The sequence below is a fragment of the Zonotrichia albicollis genome, chromosome 5, assembly GCF_047830755.1.
Source record: "Zonotrichia albicollis isolate bZonAlb1 chromosome 5, bZonAlb1.hap1, whole genome shotgun sequence".
NCBI classification, from domain to species: domain Eukaryota; kingdom Metazoa; phylum Chordata; class Aves; order Passeriformes; family Passerellidae; genus Zonotrichia; species Zonotrichia albicollis.
In genome coordinates, this window is record NC_133823.1 from 649,963 (window position 1) to 673,365 (window position 23,403).

Consider the following 23,403-nt stretch of genomic DNA (forward strand, 5'->3'; position numbering starts at 1 on the left):
TACCTGGATCCAATCTGAGCTTTGGGACACCAGGGCAGCCTTTGCCCCCTGCATTGCCAGAGGAGCAGCTTTCTGCTGCCCTGCATGGCCAGAGGGAGCCCAGGCCCATCTGCAGCAGCCCTGGAGCTGCAGAGGAAAACTCCCCCCTTGTGCAGGATCCCTGCTGCAGCAGAACTGTCCCCATTTAATGGGACTGCTGCCACCACCCTGACCCACAGGGTATCAGGTTGTATTCTAACTCTGTCAGTGGTTTGTTTTATTTTCACTATACATTTGTATTTTTAATTTTCCTAGTAAAGAACTGTTATTCCTATTCCCATATCTTTGCCTGAGAGCCCCTAATTTCAAAATTATAATAATTCAGAGGGCAGGGGTTTACAGTTTCCATTTCAGAGGAATCTCCTGCCTTCCTTAACAGACACCTGTCTTTTCAAACTAAGACAACCACCAAACATGTTCCTTGCTGTATTACCCACACCTGGTCCCTGGGCCACCAAGGACTGTGAGCAGCAAAGCTCCAGGTATGGAGGAGTTGCCATGAAGGATTTCCATGGGCACCTGAGTGATTTGATTTGCAGAGTGACAGGGCACAAGACAGACGAGGCTGAGCACACATTCTCTGGCCAGAGACCTGAAAGTCTCTGCATCCTGTAGGAGACACAGAGCATGCTGTGGCCTTGCATGTGTCAGAGCAAGAGCCATCAATCTCTGCCCCTGCACTATCAGAAAGGGACTGGCCCCAAAACCAGAGCAAACAGCAAGCTGTGAGTCATACCCTGAACTTGGAATGCATGGCACACTGGAAACCATGCAGTGTGTTTGCAGGACACTGAAAAACTCACTTGTCAGAGAAGGCTGAGATCTGGGCTGTAATATCAGAAATGTCTGAGCTTTGTCACAGGGAATAAATGTGGCAGGAGAAGACACAGAAATGGCTTCTCTGACCTGTCTAATCCAGTGGGTCAGTTAAGTGCTGAACAACAGGCCTTGAGGGTTCCTCAGCAGAGCTGGAATCATGATTCCATTTCTGAAGACCTTTATTCCCAGCAAATGGAAGGAGTGCACAATGCTGTCAACAGCAGGCTTGTCTGGAACATGAAATGTGGAGCTTCAAGGAAAAGTTTGTTTTAAATAACATTTTCCATGTAAAATTGTGCTCTGGATTGTTCATTAGTAATATTTATAAAAAGGACATCACCATGGTATTTAGAAATTAAACATTAAAAGGACAGAGTCCAAGCCTCTCAAAAACAATTAGAGTAAAAGCAGGGTAAATGAAAGAAAAAATCTGGTAGATGACATCAGAGTAATTGTTCCTGCTTTGAATCACTCCTGGTGAGAGGAGAACAAAGCCTGAAGTGAAATGATCAGAACAAAAACAAAACAAAAGGAGTAAAAACTGGAAACAGTAAAGGAATTAAAAAGAATTATGTGGAGCTTCACTCCTTCTTCAGGCCCTGCTGAGATGTAGAAGACCTAGAGCCCTACAAAACAGAAACAGAAGGTCAGGTTTAGATGCCATTCAGGTTTGCACATATATGAGATGTTGACCAGATCAGTGGTGACCTTGAAACAAAAGGAATGGCTGTCATGGGGTTTGAATGAAGGTTTGGGTACCTCCATCAACTTCAGCACCACCACACCAGTAGGCAAATGTAAAATGCAGCCTAGGTTGTAATAGACTGATTCTGACAAAAATACCGTTTTATTCCCATGTTTCAAAATAATTCTCTGACAATGCTTCCTCTGGAAGTATGTGTTCCCAGGTGGAGCCTTGTAATGCTCTCATGCCACTGAAAGAAGGAGAAAGATTTCTTTTATTTCATGTCTTCCTGTTTGAAACAAAGTCTGAATTTGTAGTCAGTGCCTGCATTTGCCTGTAGAGGAGGAACCACCCTGGAAAGAAGAAATCTTCAAAGTCTTGGAGGGTTGTGGAAGATGGAACAACTTGCACTGTCAGCCACAAAAAACAGGGACAGCTTCTGGGGTAGGAAATCCTCTAAGGCAAAAAGCTACGTACCAGAAATCCAATGTACTCTTGGGTTGTTGCTTTTTTTTCCCCAACCAGCTACAGCAGGCTTGTTTTTGTATTGCTTGAGAGGGACCAGAGAGGAAACCCACACTGTAATTGCTGGAGATACTTTGGCTTTGCATCTTGTCCCAGCTATGGCAAGGAAGCCTTGGCAAAGTAGTGGGTAATATAAAGCATCAAGGACACAAGGAAATAGAGGAAAAGAAACTTTAATGACTTCTGAATGTATTGCTTCATACCTTTGATGGCACTTTGGTGCAGTATTTTCCAGAGTCCTCAAAAGTTATCTATTTTACAGCCCTGATGTTAAGGTATTACCCACTCTACTGATAGTTCACAGCAACACCAGGCAGTCTCTGAGTTACTCCTTCACAGTGTTGTGGCATTTACCTAGTCACAGGTGAGGACTGAATGTGCTCAGTACTTCCCAGTCATTTTCTAAGAACTAAATCTTAATTATGAATCATTCCTGAGATTGTAAAGACATGCACCTATGGATATATGGGAAAACAGAAGGGGGGGACTCTCACCAATTTCCACCCCTGCAGAACTGTAAATTTAAGATTCCTTAGGCCTGTCATCTTTTACACTAAGTATTGCAGCAAGCAAGATGAGCTCTGGGAAGAAGTTGTTGTTAGACACATACAAAGCCAGAGGTAAAATGTTGAGGAGTTTCTGGGTTTCTCTTGCTGCTGTGGCATAACTTTGATCTCATCCCCCACACTACTCTTAACCCTGTTCTCATCTATTCATCCTCTTACAGTGCCTGTGGCTCCATTGCTCAGATCTGAAATATTACTCTACAACTAAAGTCATCAGTCTACCACTTCCCATGCTCCCCATACCCTCTGCCAACACTCTCAGTGAAGCAAATGGCTCTTTGGGATTGTGTGAATATGGAAACTCACCTTCACCACGCAGAACATCCTCCTTTCCCCAAAAGCCATTGTCTTTGCTCTTCACAAGGGGCAAGGAGAGGTGGAAATGTCTTCTTTAATAAATATGTATTGTTACACTTTATCTTTGCTAATCAGAGTGAAAGAATATAAAATAAGAATATTCTTTTGGGGAAAGTTTAGTGGCAGACTAGGTTACATGTCCAGAGAGTACTGCAGTTCTCAGGGACAGAAATCTTCCAAAACACCTCATAAGAAAAAAATAATGCAGTGTACAGTTACATATACAGTTCATTTGCATCTGAATGTCCAGCATTATGGTGGCATTGTCTTATCTACATACAGCTGCACATGAAAGACCATTACAGTTATGTCAAAACAAAGCAGCCCATTCCAGTTCCCCCGAGCCCAGACCACGTGCCACCCGCTTCTCACTGCCACCCTTGCTTGTCTGAGAGCAACAAGCCTCTTTCCCAGACAGCTCCCATTGATCAGCTCCTGTTGGCAATGCAAATTCCTTCCGTGTGCAGTCAGGCATAGCCAGCAGCCTGCAGCACAAAGAGGTGGGGCTGCTCTTTGCCTTGCACAACTGGAGGATTTCCTGCTGTTTTCCCAGTCCTCCCCAGGCCAGGTCTATCTGCTCCACATCAATCCAGGACATCCCATTCACTCCATGAGCTGCTGCCACAGGGCTCTCTGCAGGCAGCTTCTTCCCAGGCAGGGCCTGGATAACTTCTAGCTTTGTTTGCCTTCATGTAAAAAGACATTTTTGTCATAAAAGCAGCTCTCAATGTGTAGAGAAGATAATAGGAAGACTCTCAAATGATGGGGAATATCCCTGACCAGAGACATTTATTGTTATTGTTGGGGTTTTTTGTTTTGGTTTGTTTGGAGCACCAGCATCAAAGCTCACCATGCTCAATCCTTTCTGGTCTTTCACAAAAGAATAGAAAGTATAGCAAGAATTGACATAAAACATGAAATAAATAAATAAACAGTGGATAAAAGACAGACACTCCAAATATTATTAAATTATGCATAATTTCACACTGGTTTAAAAGAACCTTTTTTTTCCCCCTAAATTCTGCTCTCACTGATGTAGATGGAAGAAAATCCTTTGGGCTTCAAAGGGGATAATGTCAGATCACTGCTGAGCACTTCAGAAATACTGTTACAAATATTTGATCAAGCATAACAAGAAACTATTGCAAGGGACAGGATTTGGACCCAGATGAACCAAGTTTGAAACCAAGGTCTTAATTGTAGGGTTAAACACACCTTTAAAATCCTTATCAGTTTGATAGGGAAAGTAATTTCTCAACTGAGACATCTGATATGCACCCGGGGTGGGTTATTTCCTTTTTATTTTCTGGGTTTTTTTCCTTTTTAGTTAGCTAGACAGGTACAAACCAACAAGTTAGGAGACACTATACTACTATAAAGCTATAGCATATGCTGTTTTCTGAAGGTATTTCCAAAGGCAAGAAACATTATCCAGACAGCTTCAGGTTAAGGGAAAGTAATTTTTTTTTCCTTCTCGATACAGACTGAAACACTTCTGCAAAGGGCCTGGTTTTGCAGTGCTGTTGAACACCAGTGCTCTCCTGGGCAAGGTTAAAGGTGCTGCTCTAGAGGATTCGTGGTACTGAAGTGGTTGAATCATTTATCACTCCTGAGTAAACATGAAGTTCAAATTTATGTTTTACAGACATGTGACCATTAAACTCACTGGCAGCTGCCAGGAGAGCTCTTTGCATCTGATTGCAGTGCGAGGAGCTGAAAATCCCTCTGCTTCAGTGTAGAGAGCTCTTCCCTTTCTGTCTCTCCCTGGACCCTGCCCAGGTTCCACTGGCTGCAGCTCCTTCTTTTGGGAATTTGCACCCAGAATCCCACTGGCAATACTCAGGATTTGCCCTGAAGTTCCCCACAAGGATAAAGGCCAGCTGTGGCTTCTCACTCTCTAGCCAGGATCTGCCTTTTGCCCTCTCTGACAGTAGCAAGAAGCCATGGATGCTTCCCAATATATTGATGCAAATCATTCCAGCTAAAAATGTCTCTTTTCTGTAGCAAATCCAGGTAACAAAGCAAAGTTACTGCTCATAAGGCATAAAAATGCAGAAAACAAAAAACTTTCACAGGGGCAACACTGATCTTTTTGAGATCTCACTGAACTCTACTCAAAACTGTCACATGGGCAGAAATACAAGAGACTTAGGTGGCATTTTGTGTTTGTTTTAGAAGGGAAATGAGTGCTGCCAACCCTTCTGAATGATGTTAAACTGTTCCTGCAGAGAGTCAGGTCTCCAGCAAACTGGACAGATGTTGTATGGGCAGTGAAAAGACACTATCTTTTGTCATGTTGAAAGACTCCAGCTGAAGGGCCTTTTGTACCTCATGAAAGAAAGGCCTCCTTATGCAGAGGATGTGCTGAAAATGGGAAAAATAGGCAAGAAAAAAAAACTGAAAAGAAAACCTGCATTGCATTTTGCATCTGAGTAGTGGAAACACAGGTCTAATCTACTGTTGAGGACACAACCTTAGAAATAAGGAAAATTTGGACCACTGCTTACTTGCAGCTCAGAACCATAACCAAAGACTGTTGCCCACTTCTGTCCTTGTGATGACTCTGTTCCCCTCTTGTGAGCCCTGCACCAGATAAATACAGGGGAAATTTTAGCTGCATTTCATCTTAGGGACTCACAATTTAATTTCTAATTATTACAAAACGTACTGTTGTTTCAGGCCTGTCTGGGGAAGTCACCGGTTGTGGAGTGGACAAACTACGAAAAGCCATAAATTCTCAGAAATTTTTATATTCCTCATTATTAGTCAAGATTTACATGATCAAGTAATCCACAGAGATTCAATGATTTTGAGAGAGAACCAAGCATCTGCTGTGACCTCCTGTGCACTTTCACACCACTGGCCCTTGCCCAATAATGGCTTTGACACTGACACATCTCCCCAGAGGCTGCCCAGCCTGGGGACAGGCAGGGACAAGCAATCCTTTGCTTCCCCTGCAGACTTTGGCCAGTGATAATTGCTGAATCCCTGTGGCAGTGTGAAAAGAGCAGAAAATAATAAGAATGGCAGGGTCTGTGACACAGACACCTGCTAAGGAAACTCAGCTTCATCCAGGCTGATCTTTCCATGCAATCTAGAGGATGTACCCTGCGAGCTCCAGGGCTCTGCTTTGTCACCTGCAGAAGGCACAGGAGCCTGGCTTGCCCCGGGCAGCGCTGGGCGCGGGACTCTCCGCCCGGAGCGGGGCTGTGCAGTTCCCCCGGGCTCCACCGAGTGTCAGCGGAGCTCCTGGAAAGCTCTGGCTGCCGGCTCTGAAAATCCTGCTCGGCCAGGGCCCTCCAGCGTTTTCCCTTCTTTGTACAGTTTTTCCTTTGTACGGTTCATGTGCGGTGCGAGATGGAGGAATTAATTCAGAGAGTGATCCACCCGGTTGTTGTGTGCGTGCTGCTCCCAAAGCCAGCTCTGGAACAGCCCCAGCCTTTGGTGTGTTTCTGGTGCTTGTCCACATGACAGCCATGCAAATATTCAGCTCATAGGGTCGGGAGGCAAAAGCTGAGGGATGTCTGACACAGATTCACCTTTGTTGTGAAAATCGTGAAGGTCTAAAGGGTTTTTAGTGTCTAAGCAGCTGATAGTTGAGGTGGTCAACTTGCCAGCTCAGTTTTACAAAAGCTTTCTGACAAAAGCCCCCTGCTAACTTTTAACAACTTCAGCGGTAGAATATTAAGGATGAACATAAACTAAGACGGCTGGGAAAGAGCAGACACCCATAATGGCAGGGCAAAGTCATGCCAACATCACTGCCTGTTACTCTGGGAGGATGCTACGGCCAGAATGGGAGCAGGGAGAGAAGCTAGAATGCAAAAACAGAGGTATCTCCTGTATCTACGTGATCTCAGGATCTTACAGGTACACAGAAACGTGTGCTGTGTGAGGGCAGGATGGATCAGATGCTACTCCTGCAATTTTCACAGGAGTACACCAAATAAATCCAAGCCAAAACATTCCATGTAATAGGTGTTGTGGACTCCCCTACCTGGAGACTTTTGTTTCCACAAGAGGAGGGGAAAAACTTTGTTTTATTCTCTTTATTTTATGCAGTAATGAATTTCAGAAGCTAAAGTTTCAGCCTTTAGGTTTAAAATCAGACAGGTGCAGGGTTATGTTCACATGCTGGGGATTTTTAGAAGAACTTAGCCTAAGTGTCATTTTGTGTTTTGCCTTTTCATTTTGTATTTAGCTAGGTTAAAATCAAGAGGATTCAAAAGCAGCTATTTCCTGCCTCAATGACAAGCATTGAGAATTCAAATTATGCATGATTTTAACAGTCCTACTACATTATTTGCTAAAAAAAAATCCAGGACCTTTAATTTGTACTTAAATAGGAGTTGTGCACTCTAAGTATTTCTTCTAAAAGCCTAAAAAGTAACAACAATAAAATAATAATAATAAATTCAACACCCCCCCCAATACCAACCATTAATGTTATGCCAAGCTGTTTTTTTTCTGAGCTAGCTACTTTTTATTGGCAGAGAGGAAGAAAAAACTTCATTGCATCTTATTCCATCTATACATAAAAAAAGAGAATTCCTGAGATTTATGTAAATTCTTATTTTCAGTCTTCCTCATCTATGAATAGTGCATGAGAGAGGGGCAACATCAGGGATCAAGCAGAGGTTTGTGGGGAAAGCTGCAACAGGATTCACTGTCTGGAGGATTAGACAGGAAAATTTGAAGAAGACTCCCATCTCTAAAAGTTCAAATATCTGCCCATGGGAATAACCCAAGCCTAATTTCCTTAAAATTTCAGCTGTCCACATGCTGTGAGACGTGTTTTAACCAAGGCCATGCTAATCTTGAGTCAAAGCACACTCTGTTGACAGTACAGAGAATTTTATGCACTCAATGTGGACAACACGACCTCTATGAATCCCTTTCGTTGTTAATTCAGTGATATGACATGAAAAACATAAAAAAAACACCCCAAGACAAAACTAAGTTATTTAAACTCTAACCCATATTTCATACTAGACAGAAATATTTAAGTCTAATTTCTGGTGGAATAGGTCTGGCTCCACTCACTTTGTGTCTGCTTTGGGTCTCAGCAGTTTACCCAACTGAAGACCTGGATCTTTATTTTGAGTAACAGAACACTTGAAATTCTGGGGAATATTGGTGTGATTTTAACACACAATCTTTAAGGCACCTTCATTAATATTTTCTAAAAGCCAAACTTCTCCATTTTCTTCGATTTAGAGGGTTGTTTTTTTTTTTTAAAGCTGACTTTTCTGCCTGGTTCAAACATCACCAAAAGTTTCTCTGTGGCCACTGCACTCACACTGTCTCTCGCTCTGAAATTTGGGGAAAGATTTAAATCCTGTTTGCGAGCCTCTCGTGTGTGCCCAGGAACCGCCCAAAACTCGAGGATTTTCCTCAAAGTCTCCTTTCAGCTTTGCTGCCACAGGATGGCACCAAAGCCCGAGGAAAAGTCTGGGGCCGTCAGGTGGGGCTGGGAGAGGAGAGCATCACTTCAGGATGATGGATCCTGCCCCATGGCCAGCCACCTGCAGCATCCTCCCAGCAATCTGAATATCTCAGCTTCGGGTCCATGGCACAGCAGCCCCGATGGCCTCTGGCAGCTTTGCTCCAGGACTCAACTCGTGCTGAGTCATTGTTGAATTAATTCACAAAGTTCCTCTTCAAATTAGGCAATGGGATTTCTGACCTGTCAAAAAAAGTCCTATTTTCCTCATAGTTCTCTGTGTGAAGGACTGGGTTTCATTTCTCAGCTGTCATCAGACATGAAACACAAGGGTAGTTTAGTTCAGAAGATGGGGTGGAGTTTGGACCCATGGGATCATCTCTCTAATGTGGGGTGGCCCAGGCAGCTGGAGATGCTGTCAGGTGGTTTGTGCCTATGACATCTTTTTGGGGAGGAAAAAAAAGGAACAACTCCACTTTTGAGCATCATGTGGTACAGATCTCACCACTGAGCTCTAAATCACAGTTTGATTAAGTAGCACAGGTACAAAGATGAGATGCAAGTGGGCCTGGGTCATTATGTTTCCCCAGAGATGGCACCAGACTTTTGAAAAGCCAGAAAAATCAGCATTTCTGTGGCTTGGGCTTCAGGTCCTTATGCCAACAAGGGTGGCATAAGGAGCAATGAGCGGTTCCAGGAGTCTCCTGAAGTGCTGCTGTCCAGTTTGGCTGCAGTGGCACTGGGACACACCTACAGCTCTTCCCCTAAGCAAGGGGGAAGGGACAACAAGGTCTGAGGTGCAGAGGTGTTTCCCTCCTGCCCACTCCCTGGGCAGACACCTGCTGTCCCATACACGGGGCTTGTGGCAGGAGCCTCAGATCTCAGCCTTGATAAACATTTAAAGAATAACAAACCTAAGAAATTTGTTCTTCCCCTGTGGCTGGAGTGACCAGAGCAGGCTCTCAGTTATCCCATTGTACCTGGAAAACTCCCGGACAAAGCAAGTTGGCAACAGTGCTGAAGAAAAGAGGGATACATGTTAGAGCTGATGCTATTTCTGGGACTTCTCTGTCTTCCTCTTTTATATCTTCATCACCCCAAAGGGATCATTCATATTTTGGTTTGCTATAACCAAAATATGCATTTAATAATGCTTTTTCTGCACTGTACTGCTTATAAAGCCCTTTCCTTGAAGGCATTGCCAAATATTGCAGAAATATAATGCAGTACTAGTCATAGGCACATACTTATACACACACATACAGAAATGCATGTGCCTATATATATAAATATATATACACACTAAATATAAATATAAATATATAAAATAAATATAAATATAAATATAAATATAAATATAAATATAAATATGTCTTTTTATACATGTATATATATACACCTATACATTAATTCATATATATGTATATATATATATATATATATATATATATATATATATATATATATATATATATATATATATATATATATATATATATATATATATATGCAATGGTGGGTTTGTCTGCCACAGGTTTGGGTCCCAGCAACTGCGTCTCTGCTGCTGTTATTGTCATTTTAATTAAGTGAAAATTTTACCAGAGTCCCTGAGCAAAGACATTAGAGTGTTATTTCTAAAGTACATAGGTCAAAGAAAGTATCAGCTTGTCTTGGTTTTCACTTAGAAGGGGAAGTATTTTAGCAAACATAACACACTAATAATTGTAAGTAAACTTTACTAGTTAAGAGCACAGAATAAAGCAGATTTCAGTTGTACCACGGTGACTTCAGAGTAAAAACACTTCAGATTAAGAGATCTGAGATCAACACCTACAGTGTCACCTCAAGAAAGGGATCTCTGAGGAGCAGCCATGCAAAGAGAGCAGGGAAGGACTTAGAGGGTGTAATGTCTGAATTTGTGTTTGTCAGTCCTCCTCTCCCACTTCTCCTGAGGAAAGTTTTCTGTAGCATTTTATTTCCAGGAAAGAAGATAAAGCTCCCACTCATTTGGGCTGTAGCAAGTTCACCACCCTATTGACACTTCTTCAGCACTGAAAGCCTTCTGCCTCCACCCACCAAATTTCACAGGATCAGGGTTTTAGTCTCTCCCACTTGCAAGTGCATCTGACAAAGACATTGACCAGCTAAGCTGCTGCTCCCAGAGCTTAGCTCAGGCTGTTGCAAAACTGGTAATGCTCAAGCTACGGATTTGGTGGCCTCAGGCTAAACCTTCAAATCCCAGGGCTTGTCCTTCCCTGTGGTCAGAGTCTCCTGGGTGGGCAGCAGGGTGTGATTGAAACTGCAGCCCTTGAAATCCCCTGGCTTATCAATTCCAGTCTCCTGTAAAATCAAAAGATCAAAAATTCCTTCAAACTAGAGTGCAAAATCTTTTGGCCAGTGGCTAATAATAGCAAACCAATCCCCTTCAGCCCTCCCTGCTCATGAGGGTGTTTTAACAGGGAATCTGTGCCACAGCTGGACACCCCAGAGTGGATAACTGTGACTGACTCTGGGGACCTGGATTCTAATCACAGAGGCTGAGCCTGCCTGTTTATAAGATCCCAACATGAACTCAGACCACTCAGTCCTGCTTTCTGTGGCAAAAAGGGGTGAAAAAACTCTGTTTCTTAAACAACTCCTCAGGCCTTATCCTTGGGAATTTCCTCTTGCATTCCTACAGTCTTTACTCCCTGCCTTAAGGAGTAAGTTGTTTTCTGTAGTAATTGCCACACAAAGTTTTTGTCCCTGGGAATTGAGGTCCCTGCAGGGCCTTGCACTCTGCAGGTTCTCCTCTGATGTTCGCTGTAGTCCCACAGAAGGAATCACATGTTTCCAAATGAACACAGCTGGGTGAGTGTTTGCAGGATGAAAGCCCAGCCCCACTTCCTACCTGTAGGAAACTGGAAGTCACTGTAAGTCAATGCAGTAATTTTCTTTCTGAGAGCAGCGTATATGATTGACATAGAAAAACTGCCAGGGTCAGGATCTTAGGATATAAACCACCCAGTGTTTAATCCTAGGCAGACAATGGGCTCTCCCACCCACACCAAGGAGTGCTGCCTTGACAAGCACTCTCTGCATGTTTGCAATGTCTGCATTAAGAGACAAACATGATATGGTGATGGCTTGGCATCTGGGGCTTGGGGGAGCTGGGGGATTAATGTTGGTCACTAAACACAGAAACCTGACATTCCCTATCCTGCGCTCCCCAGAGGGAATGTGGTGCCAGTTGTGGTGGTTTCAGGGGGATGTGAGCATTGGATGTGTCCTGCTGGAGATCTCCATTGTCCTCCTGCACCAGAGATGGCTCTGCTTCAATCCAGGAACAACAGCAGCTCTACAGGCCTTGCTAGACACGAAGGGTTTGGATTTTTATCTGTTTTGGATTCAGTTTGGATTTTTATCTGAGTACAAGAGAACAGTGATGTGCCTAGTGAAAGTCTAATGGCATCAGCCAGTGAAAGGCATCAGGCAAACAGGCTTCATTTCCTTCAGTCATTAGTAGATATTTGTAACCACTGTAGAGATGATGGTCTCAGTGCTGAAAAAGTACTTTGTCTGGAAGGCAAGTGTGATCAGTAGTGCCCTTCCCTGAGAGTGCCTCAAGACACTCACTGTCCAATATTTCTGATTTTTTACACTGCCACTTGTGATCAAAAATACCTAAACATCATCTTAAACAAGCTGGCCAGGTTCAGCCTTCACCTGAGAGCTGCCAGAGGTTGATCTATAAGGTCCCCTTGTAGGAACAATATTAGTGAAATGTAATACATAACTAACACAAATTAAACATCTTGGACACAGGTGGAAACTGTGAAAGCTCTAAATCTCAAAGAAGTCTTTCAACTTGAATTTTTTTTTTCCTAATCGATTCTATGATTATTGGATAAATAAACTCTGTGATTGTTCAGCACATAAACACCCTTTGTTAAATGTGTCCGTCAATAGACAATTCATATAAATGATACTAACTATCATCAAAGGAGTAATAACACCTTTATTGATGAATAAATCTCCGAAAGACAGATCAAATGGAGGTTAACTAGCCATGCATGACATTAGCAGGAATTAGTCTAAAAACAGCCTTGCAGGCATGCTGGCTACTGTACCTGGGGTGGGAAACAGAGTGGGCCATGCTCATGGAAGGACCTGCAAGGTCAAAAGCCCTGCAAAGGCCATGCTGGCTGTTTTCCAGTACATAGTCTGGCAACATTACTTCCATTTTGTATTTTTCTGTGGATGTTTAAAGACATTTTTGACACGGAGAGTCTTTCAGCACATCACACAACACGGAGAGCAGTAAGATGTGTTGGCAAGGCACCAAGCTGTGCACACATCCATGTGCACTGAGCTCTCCAGCCAAGAGCTGTCCCTGGGAAAGCTGCTGCCTTCACCCAGCCTGGCAGAGCAGGGGGGGCAGATGAGCAGGGGTGACCTGCACAGTCACAGCCGCACTCTTTGAATGTGGCTGAAAAGTCCACAGGACCCGCAGTCCTGATTTTTTCCACCCTCAACAAAATTCAGTGAGCTCCCAAAGTCCTGTAAGGTGTTGGATAGGAGCATGAAATAGCTCTTTGAAAACCTGGGGGTCTGTTTAGACAGGAATGACCTCTACAGAGAAGGGCTTAGAAAAAAATTCTCAACAGCAACAGGTGATATAAGTTAATAAAAATAAGACTTTTTCACAGGAAAGCCAGTGGTGGGACAGTAACTGGGTGGAAAATAAATATTCATGAGCCACAAATTTGTGTTCTGCTGTTGTTTTTGCATACATGACTCTCTTGATCTGTATCCCAGAGGTGTTTTCCAGCTGCAGTATGATTTTTTTTCAGAGCTGTGGCAAAGTAGTTGGAGAGTTTAAGCCACTGGTGACACACCAACAAATGCTTTCCAGCATCTGCACCCATGATGGGACAGTGAAAAGGAAGAAGTGCTGACAGCAGGTGGAGGGAGTGGCTCCTTCCCCTTTATTCATCATTGGTGAAGCCACATCTGGAGCACCATGTCCAGTTCTGGGCTCCTCCTGCAAGAGAGACGTGGACAGACTGGAGAGAGCCCTGTGAACATGTCTGAACATGGTTAAGGGGCTGGAGTGTCACAGACAGTTTATGGAAAATCCTTTCCTTAGGATTTTTCCTCCTGAGAAGCTGAGAGGCCTCAGGAACAAACTGTAAACAAAGATTATCTGCTGCTGTGGAATGCAACAGGTGCATCTGGGATTGGTCTCATGGGGTTGTTTCTAATTAATGGCCAATCACAGTCAGCTGTCTGGACTGTCTCAGTCAGTCACAAGCCTTTGTGATCATTCCTTTTCTATTCTTAGCCAGCCTTCTGATGAAATCCTTTCTTCTATTCTTTTAGTATAGTTTTAATATAATATGTATCATAAAATAATAAGTCAGCCTTCTGAAACATGGAGTCAACATTCTCATCTCTTCCCTCATCCTGGACCCCTGTGAACGCCCCCACACTGGAGCATCTCTCCCCACAGCAGAGGAGCCTCTGGGATCCCAGTGCTCTGCTGCCAAGTGTTCAGAGCCAGTGCCCCGTTCCCAGCAAACTCCTCTCAGCCTCTTGAGAGGCCAGTGGTGAGAGGAGGCCTTTGCCATGGAGATATATTACAGCCCATAATAAGCAATGAGCTCTTTTTCCCTCGTAAGATGAAATCAATGCACATTAGAATAGTTAGGTTGGAATTACACAGCATATTAATGACCCACTTGGTAACTACCAATGATGAAAATTGGCAGGACCAATTATTTCTCTGTGCACAGAGAGTTCCAAATAGGACATGGGGGTCTCTCTGAGAGGATCACCAGCACCACCTGAGCTGTTTGTAGCTGGGACTGTGTTTCTGAGTCTTCAGGCTACTCCAGAATTGCCAGGGGTTTGGTCAGTGGAAAGTCCATTTTCAGCTGTGCAAACATCAGCTCTCATTGTGTCTTTCTCACTGGCCACAGATGGTTTCTGCTCTCCAGACCATGAATTGTCACATCACCCCAGACGCCAGGGCAGCTTGGGTGGTTTTGCCCGCAGTGTTCAGATGCTCCCCAGTATTTTGCATGGATGTTTTGGCTAGACTCATGCTGCCTGGAGCTTGCATTCATAGCTCTTCCCTCCCTTCAGGCCCCAGATACGAACGGAGGGAAGCCAGTGGTTTGACAGAGAGTGTGCAGATCAGGCACAGCAGCACCCTCACCACTCCCCTTGTAGATACTGTAGAGCAGTGGAAAATCAGAGAAATGATGACCCAGGAGCATAACATTGGAGGCAGGCAAGGTGGAGCAAGCCTTAATGGTAAGAAATGAAAGTAAAGCTCAGGGGATAAAACCAGAAAGCTCAGCTCTTCTTCTTCTGACAGTGATGACATGCCAAAAAAAAAAAAAAGCTAATTTGGAAAAATTTTACTAGAGAATTGCTATCTGCTTCAGTGGTCTTCAAACATGTAATGCCAGAGTGTGTTGCACACTGGCTTTGCCTGCTCTGTTCCAGAATATGCAAAGTGACCCACAAATGGCCAATTGTCTACAGTACCAATCTGCAAAATGAAAAGCTTGTACTTTGGCTTTTCTCTGCAGTTTTAGTTGAATGAAGGCAGGGAGTTTCAGAGGAGCATCACAACATGACATTCACAAATCCCACTGAAATCTAAGTACTCAGATCCTTTATAAAACCACCCTTGAAGGACCAGAGTGATCAGAGGAGGCACTTTAACAGACCTGGAGACTGTTCTGAAGTTATGTACAAACTAAAGATAGCAGACAATATTATCCCTACCTTTTTTTAGCCTTTTCACCTCTGGAGCAGGATCACACAGTTGTGAATGTAGGTTTTAACAGCAACACTGTGCTGGCCTGCAGTAGGGTCAAAGCTACAGAAGTCTCTGTTAATCATCTCTGCAGCCACCCTGAACATTTCTGGGTGGTTCTTTGAAGGATTTTGCAATTATGTTGATTTTGCAGTAACCCCACAGGTCCTCATCACAGAGCTGTACTATTGGTCAGGCAGCTCTCACTGTGGTGCCACAGAATTTCTTGCTAGCAGTGCCTCCCTCTGTTCTCCTTGCCTATTATTATGTCATTAATGAAAGCCAGCCTTCCAGTGCCCTGACACTTCCCAGCATCACTCAATGAGAAGGGCCAAACAAAGTAAATTTAAAGGCTGGACTCTTTTTAAACTAGGTAAAACAACATTTGTCAGAGCCAGCAGTCCCGGAGCAATCATTCCAGCTGTGCTTCTACATTCCCCCTCCTAAAAACAAGCACTGAGCTGGTAGAAGGAATGACCCAGCTGCTCTCCTATCAAGCTCTCTCCAAGTCAAGATTCACAGAGTTTTACTGTGAAAAACTGAAGCACTGAGGACTGGAATCATCCTTTAAATCACCTGCCTTTAAATAGAAATCACATGGACACCTGCGCCTCAGCTATTCCCAGGCTCACCTCGCAGCCTGAGAGGCATTTCTGGAGGCTGAGCTGCTTTAGTATTTGCTCCCAGATCTTCAGCAACATGTTGCTATTATTATGAATTGTAGTAACCCAATTATGAATTGTAATAATCCAATTAATATTACTGCTAATAATGCTAGGTACTGTCAGGATCTAGAGAAGGAGAATGGAATGGAATGGAATGGAATGGAATGGAATGGAATGGAATAGAATAGAATAGAATAGAATAGAATAGAATAGAATAGAATAGAATAGAATAGAATAGAATAGAATAGAATAGAATAGGAGTCTTTGAAAAGCATCTACCGCTTTAGGATCTTACATGAACAGCTGAATAAGGAGTTTTCTGGAAAACAAAACCCTCCCACTTCACAATCTGATCCAGAGTGAAATCCAGCTATTGATACTGGGATTCTGCATTTCTCTAGAAATTCAACAGTAGTTACATATTGGGATTTGGGACTCAGTTCAGATATCAGTTTTTATGATGGTACTTACCCTAAAGCAAGCAATAATGATTTTATGGTAATTATCCTCCTGCCATCTGGTAAACAACACAATGCTACAGCATGTGATACCATGTTTTTGCTGATCCTGACTGATCCCTCTTTGAGGCACTGTTAACATAGACAACATTTTGTTTTCCCATAGGAGCTGCTTGGAGGACAATTAGTTGAATCCACTACTCCAATCATGTGGATTTGTTTTGGAGCAAGACAATCTCATAATACAAAATGCCTATTTCAGTTTGAACAAGCAGATTTATTAAAGCTTTTACGTGCACACAGTGTAGCTACCATACACAAAATTAAAATCCATCTGGAGTCAAGAGAATATACAAGCAAACTAAATACTACAAGGGCAATAATATTACTAGCTCTCACATCAAGCTTGCACTCAGTGTAATATTTTATTGTTATTCATAAGAAAATAAAATAATACTAATACTTTCTGCTCATGGCCAGGTCCTGACACACTCACACAGCAAAGGCCATCTTTTTTTAACAACTTCTGTGCCTGCTTTGCTTTCCATGCTGGGCAATGCTAAGGCTGTGAGAGGCTCTGTTCATAGTGCACCGAGGCACAGCCAGGTCTGACCTCAGGGCTGTGAGGCTGATTGCCTGCTGGGCTGGGACCCTCAGCACCTCCAGCCGTGCCCGAGGCCATTTCTTGACTTCCTGCAACCACAACACCCCTTTGCCCCTCACAAATACTCCTCTCAGAACCTGTTACCCTGAGCCAGTAGGAGAATAGAATGGTTCGTGCAGTTCTGCTCCTGAATGACCTTATTCAACCTGATTAATTACCGGGTATGGTACCTAATCCCCAAATTTAGCATGGTGCTTCTCTTCTAATTGTATTCTCTGATAGCTTAATTGTCTCTTTATAGCCCAGCTAAAAATAGTTCATACACATTTTTGCATTACCCTCAGGCCAAGAGGGAAATCCAGCATTTAACACTCGATCCCACAGACAATCAGAATTTATTCAGCCTTGAGGCTCCTGGGACTTGCTTGGGAATCCATTCCCCCAATAAGACACTCCCCAGGCAGTGCTGGGGCAGATTTGCCCAGTCCTCAGGCTGCACACAGGAAAGTCAGTGCTGGGAAGGGCTCTGGACAGCCACAAAGAGTGAACTCATTGGATGCTGCTATTCCCTTCTGGGCACGATGGAATGATGTGGTCAGTCTGAGTAGCTTGTCCAAAACCACAGAAAGAATCGGTGTCAGGATTAGAAATAAAATGTTCTGGTGTCTGGTCAATATTTTTTACCTCCTAAATTATAAAACTGAGGCAGGGCTCAGATAAAGTCACCAGTAGCTGTATTTTTCTACCCTACTCTGCACTGATGTACCTTAACACAGGATTCATCCCTACAAAATTTTCTCCTCCAAATACAGCAGTATAACAGAATAGGGGGCAGACTTAGACACAACAGCAAGAAAGGGCTTCCATGTACCTTTAGATCTTCTATGGCTTCAGGATAATCCCTTGGGAATGCAGCCCCGGTTGTGTGGAAGGGCTGTACTGGCTGAATTCTGGGGTGATGGAGCCGTGCCAGGGTGGCTCAGGGGCTGGGAGGGTGGTGCAGAGGCAAAGACACCCTGGGTGACTTTGGTGGGAGATGAGATCTGAAAGCAAAGCCAGAGAGGTTGCAAACAGCAACAGCATTTATTGAGATTGCAGTTGAGCTGTGCAACCATTACATTAACACAGTCCAGCGAGAAGGAAGCCAGCTCAGCCAGGCACGTCTTTGAAGTGCAGAATCATCAGGTCTGGGCTGTGCTGAGCTGCCCTGCTGCAGGCTGTGGCACCAGGGCTTTGCCTGGTGTGCTGTCTGCCCTTCCTGTGTCCCTGCTGTTCTCACCTGCTTCCCCTGGGGCCCGAAACATCCTCTGAGATGGCTCTGGAAAGGTGAGGGATGAGAGAGCTGAAAGCACCACTCAGCTCCTGGCGTTAAACAGGATTTACTCTGGGACATCTCCTCACACAGCCACGGGTTGTTCGGTCATTTTGAGCCTTTATAAATTTTCTTTGCAGCATATTCATAACAGTGCAGCCCTGATCTGCTGTGTGTCCATCATGCTAAGCACTTTCTAAAAGTCAGGTATGAAATCTGTTTGGAGAGCTGCCCCTGAATTCTACTAAGGACCAAGTTACACTTAATTTGCAAATGCATTCATTTGAGTTCCTTATAGTCATTTTAATACTGTCTTGAGGGAAGGATATGTGGAGAAGGAAAAGAAGGAATAGAATAGTGTAGTATCTTCATTTCCCTAATATGCCATGTACTTCCCCACTTGTTGTCACTTACTTAAATGCATAATCACCATATTGTTTTTATGGGGCTAATTGCTTTCTTTGGGTTCCTTTCTGTCTCATTAGGTAAATTTTCTGTTCCCATCCTTTTGTGACAATAAAAAGAATTATAAAAACAACATTACAACCAGCCCTAGTGCTGCCTGTCAGATGCTTTCCACAGTAAAGCTGCTGCATCTGCATTTCATTTTACATCTCATATTTATTTCCCTCTGCATTATGCACAGGGTTGATGTTTGTATTCTGCTCTGATGCAAATGACAATGTGTGATTTAGAAAGAGCAGAATTAGGAAGCAAATTTAAACCAAAACAAAATACTTGGCTGTAGAAAAAGGAGGGAGAAAAAAGTGTTGAGATTAAAATGCTCTGGAGTAACAGTTTTGAGTTTTACAGGGTCTCCAAAAATATTTTGGATGCTGCACCCACACCACAACCCAATGCATCTGGCAGGAAGTTTGAATTGTGCTTCAGACAGATAAAATATCATGAATTTAGCAAACCTTGCTGTATTTCCTTAGCACTGAATTCAAAAACAACATTGAGTTTTGTGTTCAAAACACAGGAATCTGGTATAAAAAATTGATTTAATTTCAAGCTTCAGCCTGTTCCTACACCAAATTACTGTAGCCTTTGCTTATGTAAGAAGCGAAAATGCATTTTAAAATACTATGGACATTTTTGTCCTCAAGAATTTTGCTGGTATTTAATTATACAGATAGGTATAAATATAGAGATAGGTATAGAAAGTGTCTTCATTTAAAGCATTTATTTTCAAAATATACAATTGAAAATGTAGATTTAAGATTTTATTTATCCCAAAGACTTTATATCAGTTTCACAAAACACATACTGCCTTTCATATTAATAAGAAAATTCTTTCAGATGCATCCATGCACTAAATATTTTCTTGATTCACAGTTTCACTTGTGAGGAGCCCCCTTGCAGACGGAGGCTGAAATTCTCTCTCCCCTAAATCAAAAGGAATCCTCCCCTTGGCCTCCAGAGATTCAGCCTTTTAGGGACAGCCAGCAAACACGTCCTGAGCTAGAAAGTGCAGGCTGTGAGGGTAAAAGCAGGCTGTGAATGGAGGATTGCTGCATGTGTCTGCAGAATGAGGGACAAATCCTCAGCTGTGCACAGGGCTCACCTCTCCCTCTCCTGCAGATTTCCTTCCCAAGGCTGCTATTACAACGTCACAATCAGCACCCCATCCCAAACCCACTGAGTCACACTTCACTGTTCAAATTACAGCATCCCACTGATTTCCCCACATTTTCAAACACAAGATTTTACACAAAACATCAGCTGACAGAGGAAATGTGGTCGTATTTGGGCAACCTTGTTCTCTGAGCCTGCCAACTGCTCCGAGCTAAACAATCAATGCTGTCCTTCTCAACTTTTTCCTTTCCAATTAATTAATTTAAATTGACCATTAAGTCAGCAGAGTTTTTGATTGATATTTTCATTAACAACCCTCTCATGCAGACCTGTCCAACACCTAAGAAATGTATGATAATGTCCAATCTGCATGAAGGGGTCTGAGCATCTCCCTTCACCTCTCAGTGCTGGTGAGTTATTACTCGAATTGTGCTTGCTGTTTCATTGAGTGTAATTTGAATACAGATTAGCTGCCCCAGTGTTCCAGAGCTTTGGCATTATCATTACTGGGGACAGTAATTTGACTGATGAACACACAGGTTATCACAAGGTCATCACCTTCACAGTATTGGAATGGTCCATCGTCCCAGTTTTGGAGGGAAGGAGGCTAAACCTTTCAATAGCAAAATTAAGTCTTGTAAATTAACTTGTCCGATAACTTATTGAATAAATCCTTTACTAATTAAAGAACCAATAGGACCCTTTGTTCTCAGATCTTCAAAGGCTTTATTAAAATCAATGAAGTAATATCAATTGAACAGTTTGGTTTTTTTTAACAGGAATTAAGATCCTTCATCCAATTAGACTCAAATGTTCTGTATATGTAAAATGATTTTAAATGTTAGATGGCAAAAGGAAAGATACTGAGTTTATTCTGTGAAAGCAATTATCTGCCAGCCACGCCTCTCAAAAGACTTGCTTTTGCTTCATTAGCACTCAGAAAGTGAAAATGCAACAGAAAATTTGCTTCATACTCACAAACCTGTGTTTTGTAGGACAGGGGACAGTGCCACACTGCAACAATATTGTGCTTACCCTGCTCTGGCATTTATCCACTATTAAAGAGCATTCAGAAATGCAACCATAACAAAGAAAATGCAAAGTCTGTACTACAATACACAATATGAAGAATAAACAATCATTTAGAAACATCAGTGGGGCTGGCACCTCGATTTGCTCTCTGCAGCTGAAGCAGCTCTTTGGTGGGACATGAAATGAGTGTGGTGGCCTCAAAGCACTCTCAGCTGGTCGCCACCAAACCAACTGTTTGTGCACTTGGCACCATTTGTTGACCAAGACATTATGAGGTATGTAATTAGTTATGTTTCAGACTAAAAGGTATGGAGACATAAAGAAATCATTATAATGTCCAATTACATCAAGTCAGGCTCCTAGTAAAGGCATCACTTTTATTTTTCCAAACATAACAATTCTCTTGGAAATGTTTCTTTTCAAGTATGCAGTTCCATTTAATGTGTCTGGAAAAAATAAAGGAAAAAGCTTTTATGAATTTTAAATAAAAAATTTGAAAATATTTGTTTCATTATTTTGAAGAAATGTGTTATTTTGAAGATAAACTAAACCCTATGAAATTAAATTTTTGTGCATGCTGATAAAAATTAATAGAAATAATTGCTGTCTATTGTTATCAATAGATGAAATTGCATTTAAAAATGTGTGAAGAATCAAAATGTTTTAATTAAGCCTCTTAGAGTGATGACAATAGAAATATCCTTTTGACTGTGGTGATACCCAGACATGAATCTTTTAGTGAGAATAAGATGAAGATTAAAATGTGAAAAACTAAAACACACCATTTCTGCCTGCTAAAACACATACATGAAAATTTCCTGTCTGACCATTAATATGGTCCCAGGATATTCAGTGAAAAAGTAAATCGAAAAAAAATTAAAAAAAATTAAAATTAAAAATTAAAAAAATTTAAAATTAGTTTTGCACCTACAGGGTGAAATTTCCTTGGTATCATAATTTTAGAATTTCTTTAATTATAGAGAATATTTTTCTGTTCCACTCATCCCAGAGAAACATTTTGAGATTGGGAACTCTCTTGGGAGGTAGGAGATGAGCAGGGCTCTGGACCCAAATCCTGGTAGTGCCAGTGATGCTCTCAGCACTGAGTCCTTCTGGAAAAGTGTGTCATCCATCAGTGCTCAGGAATTAAAATATAAATATGAGGGATATGGAGAGAGAAGAAACACCTCTGTGGCCTGTGGAAATTGGCCTGGTGGTCCCAGCAGAGGGATTTGAAAGTGAATTCCTGTTAAAAAGATTTTGCTGGAACTGCTTTGAAAATGCTGTCACTAAAGGAGACCAGCATGTTGAGGTGGGTGCAAAAAAAGCTTCTATACAACAGAATTCGCTGATGTTTTTGTCACATCTCACTTTTAAATCTATTCTGAATGTATCCAAATTAATCTTCCATGCCACTTCATCCTGCATTCTCACTGCATATTATTTGTGACACTCACAGCACTTTGCCAACATTAGCTAATTAATTCTCACAATATCCCTCTGAGGACAGCAAGTAAACACCATTATCCCTTGTTTAAACGGAGCCAAGCAGCTCTTGTGCCACAGCTTTTCCTGAGGCCATCGTGTTTTCTTCCTTTCCTTGGTCTCTCAGCACCAAGGCAGAGCAATTAGATCCTGACCTTTTCTGTCACCTACTTTGGGCTTGGATCCCTGAATCACACCTTCACTGACATACTGACCCACTGTGTCTGTGTCTACAAGATAAAGAGCTAAAACTCAGTAACATCTCCCATGCCAATCCCCGTCTATATCTTTTATTTTTAAGAAAGTTAACAGCAATTCCTATGTGCTGCCACAAAAGAAAAAAGGCACCGAGATCTAAAAAAAAATACTTGCTCTGTGAATGAATTCAGTCTATGTAAATCAATTAGTCATCAAAACAATTTGACACTTGGAAAATTGAATCTTCAATTAGATGTTATCTTCCCAATATCCTTTATATCCTCCCTGGATAGAGATAACACCTTTGTTATCTCGCTGAGAATCCACCTCCCCTACTTTAGCAGAAATGATCAAGTGATAGTTATAAAACCCTTGGTGCTTGTCCTTGGATCAGAGAGTCCCACAGAGCCATGAAAGCATTAGAAGCCATGGGATGAAGCTGATACTGCAGCCTCAGTAGTGAGATTTTACAGCCTGGTTAAAGTGAGCTATTCCAGCCCTCCTGCAACACCTGTGATTTACAGAGCCCTTTACTTTGGAAGCTGCTTCTGAACCCTGGCAAGGATGGGATGAAAAAGAGGGAGAGTTTCTTTCGCAAAGGACAGTCACAGTGCATTGTACCACCCTTCATGCTTGGCTAAGGGAAGCATCTTGCTTGCAGGAAAAGAGCCAAATCCCAGCGGGGAGGAACGGCTGCAGCTCACCCTGGAGCTGGACTCTGGCTCCCCATCAGGGATGTGGTGTGTGGGGGAGCCCACAGGGCAAACCCGGGTGTGCTCAGCTGCGGGCACAGGAGGAGGAAGATGAGCACTGAGGGAGCATTGGTTGA